Below are 4,092 nucleotides of genomic sequence, written 5' to 3' on the forward strand. Positions count from 1 at the left end.
AAAAAAGAAGAACAAATATAAAATGATGAAATATTACATACATTAGTGGAACTGTCATATTTCTAGCCGCGGTCGATAAAATGTGGCCAAGTAATTCATTACCCTGTTGTGACGTCTTCTTGCTGCTATTTTAAAGATGTGTAAGTGCAATTGTATTTCCACCATCTCTTACCATGTTATCTATTAATCATCAAATGTCATTTATCGTTTCACATTGACGTATGTAATATGTAATCTTACCTTAATTTTTTCTTATGATAATGATGATAATATTACCAATGGAAAGAAGGAAAGAAAAAACAAAATTAAACTTCAATCTAAAACCAGAACAGGGAAAAACAAAATGTAAATTACTAATCTTAAAAAGTATCTAGAACCTAAACTTGATGAGTAAGCTTTTTGTTGGATTTTGGTATTATATCATTGTTGTTGTTGTTCATTTTAGTTGATTTACTGTCAACCAAAAATATTTCTAAAAAATCTCCCACTCTCATAACCAAAAATAGTTAAATAAATTTTGCTGTGTCCATTTGTAGTGATAATGTATATTGTTACTTTTCTCTAAGGCGCTCATTCAAATGAAAAAATAAAAAAACAATGCAAGAAGACTATCTACATGAAAAGGGAATGATAATCCCATGGTTATATATATATATATAAAGAACAATTAATGATTATGAAAAACCGTTTCATACGTTAATTCAATATGGCATATGATCTTTAAAGAAAGTGAGGAGTAGGGAGGGAGGGGGAGGAAGGTGTGGCTGATATTTGTTAGGGGTGGAATTAACCATCTGATATTATTCCGATTTATGATTTGCGTAACGGATCAACGTAACTTCGATCCAATTAGTAAGCCATAAAAAATTCCCAATACAACAAGTAAGAATAAAGAATGTAAAAAATTGACAAATTCCATTCAATGTGTTAGCTTTCTTTTGAATTTAAGTTTATAACCATAACATACACACAAGTTTTAGTGTAAGGATATGATAATTTGCGTTTTTCTTTATCATTTTTTTTCAATTCATAAAAGACAATAGATTAAGTATAGACACATCATATTACCCAGAAAATCAACGGTAATTGAACTCCACCGTATAAGTACATCTTCTTTTCAAATTCTTGTAGTGTTAATGCCTTCTCGATCCTTAATTTTCATTTTGGTTGCGAACACACGCGTATAGGTTATGTTACGATTAATGTTGCTCTCTTAAATACAAGGATCGACAGTTTCTTAGATTATTATACCACTTTAATCAACATTAGGAGATAGTGCAAGCAAAAAAACATTAAATCCGAATCAACAAATCGATAACAATTACCTATTATCAAATAGATCAAAAAGAAAAAAAAAATTGCTTATTGCTCAAAACGACAATTAAAGTTGGTGGTCTTGTTTTTTGGTATAATTTATGAAAATGAGGGGAGAAAGAAACAAGCATATTTGCGTGATATACTTTTGTAGTAAACTTTACATCTACTGCAACTCCATAAACTAAAACTAAAAGAAAGAAAGAAAGATAGAAAAATAAGGCAAGTTGCTCATAACCTAAATTGCCTGATATGTGATTATCACCAGTCTTGAGTACATAACTCCTTAGTGGCGGTGGTGATCGTGGTGGGGGAGTAGGAGTGGGAGTGGGGTGGTTGGATTTTACTTTTAAAAACTCCTCCAAAATTTAGTGAAAATTGATAAAGAGGAGATACCTAAATCGCAATACCGCGGCTCCAAGTAATTCTTTTTTCTTTCTTTTTCTTTTGGGGTGTGACAATAGCAAAGATGATTAAAATTTCTATTGATGGATAAATGAACAAGCACAATTATATATCATCTACTTTAATAGTATATCCGAATAGATATAATATTATAAGGTGATAACTATTATATATCTGTTGTATTTTTTTGGAAGTGGTTGTTTGTCCTTTATCTCCAGCTTTCATACATAGGAATTAAGGAAACGGTAGAAACAAGCAGAAAAAAATTGCACATGCTTACCTAATAGTTGCAAATTAATAATCGAATTTCTTTTTTTCCGACTGATAATATAGAATTGTTCCGACAATCAAATAATAAGTAGAATAATAAATTATATATTCATGAATACGATTTACAATTAATATGACAGAACGGAAAAATGTTCATCCAGTAGAATCCATGAAAAAAAAGTCACCCGATATTAATTGTAACTCGATATTCATTTATATTCATGTTGGTCTTTTAGTTAACAAACCTAAACTTTCTGTTCTTGTTTTGTCTCTCTTGTGAAACCTTTCCGTTCACTCTTAAATTGTAAGGGGTCCAATAAATCACCAACCAAATTAAGACAACGACAAACAAAATAGAAGCTTATAGAGTTCATGAATATATTTAAATATTCTTTACCAAAAGAATATAAAATATCTTTGATATGATTGAGTTCCTCGGTACTTCCTTGTTCATAATTAGTCGGCGATAGAAAAAGATGAACTTATTTTTGATTGAATGGAACATTTATCATTATTATAATAATTGATATTATAAATTCACTGGTATTTTATTAAACACCTATATATTCATAGTGATATTTTTCCGCAAATAACCTTTGCCTTCTTGTTTAATCAAACACTTCCCCAATCATGATAGAAGACTATCATAGTTTCTTGTCACTCGTCAATTTCTCTTCATCTTGATCTAAGAGAAGGATTTATGACAAAAATGGTTCGAAACTATAAATACTTATTTTTTTTTATGGCAGTTTCAAATTTATTTAATTCTTGGTATTGAGACCTACCAATAAAAAAATTATGAAATGAAAATAAATGAATCCAAAAACAATGACAAAAAACAAAAAAACAAAACAATTGTATAGTTCGACTAAAAGTCAAAATTAATCAAATCTTGACAAAAAGAATGACTGAATCATAACATAGAACCAGTCAATCTAAAGATTCGAAAACACTTTATATATCAAAACTTAAAACAAATAAGAGACAACTTACTCATCTCCCCATATACCACCTGCTTGTAAAATCTCTCTTTTTTTTATTTTACTGTTTCTCATCTTGTTAGATTAATCTAAAATCCAGCATATTCGGTAAAACTCAAACGTACTTACCATCAGACCATCAAGGACAAGAACATTGCAAAATTACAGATATAGATAGAAAGTAACCTTATATCCACTCGTATTATCTCTACTGGTGTATCTTTGTATGATTGAAAGAACTCGTGCTCGTAAAATCCGTCTACTAGGATGATTTCATTTGTAAAGTGGAATTTTGCAGACAATAATAATATTATTAACAAGTTGCAATAAAAATAATACTTGGATGAGAAAAAAAAAAAAGAACTCAAAACTGGCGTGCTTAAACCAATGTCGTTTGTTAGTAAGAGAATGTAGGAAGTGTTGCATCAATATTAACATTTACCCGTACATATAGTTAATATTATCAACAGCAAATATGATTTCGGAAATGCAAATATTTACGTGCATGAAATTCCTGTCTTTCTCTCTCTATCGATTTCGCTTGCGATTTCATTTTTCTTGCAAGTGTAAGCGTAAGGGTGAGTGTGATGACGATGAAGGTAGGTATGAAATGAAATTAAGCGGTATTGCATACATTGCATGGGCTAAGCGCGTGCGCAATATCCTTCTTCCCTTCCATTTCAGTTAAGCAGGATTACATAAGATGCATGCATTGTACACAAAATCTATAACGCAGGCGGTAAGAAAAAAAGACATCGATGTTGTGTTCAGGAATTTTAAAATTTTAAACATTGCCCATGATGCATATTTCTTTTTCACAATTTAAAATCACAAAAATGGAGCATATCACAAAAGCAAAGAACGATTTTCATTTTTATTATAATTTTCTTGTGAAGGTTTGTGTAATTAGTTAACATTTCTTTATGGAACTTTTTTTTTTTTTTTTAGGTTTTCTATTTTACTTCTTTTTTTTGTTTTCACTATTTTTTGGAATATAAATATAAGCTCAAAAGATCCCTTGAATTTCTAATTTTCTATTTTTGATTTCCCTTCTTTTTTTTTTTTATTCATTATCAAATTAACATTCATTGTTGCTTTCATTTCATTACAACTTAATATCATA

Source organism: Candida tropicalis, assembly GCF_000006335.3.
Source record: "Candida tropicalis MYA-3404 genomic scaffold supercont3.6, whole genome shotgun sequence".
NCBI lineage: Eukaryota > Fungi > Ascomycota > Pichiomycetes > Serinales > Debaryomycetaceae > Candida > Candida tropicalis.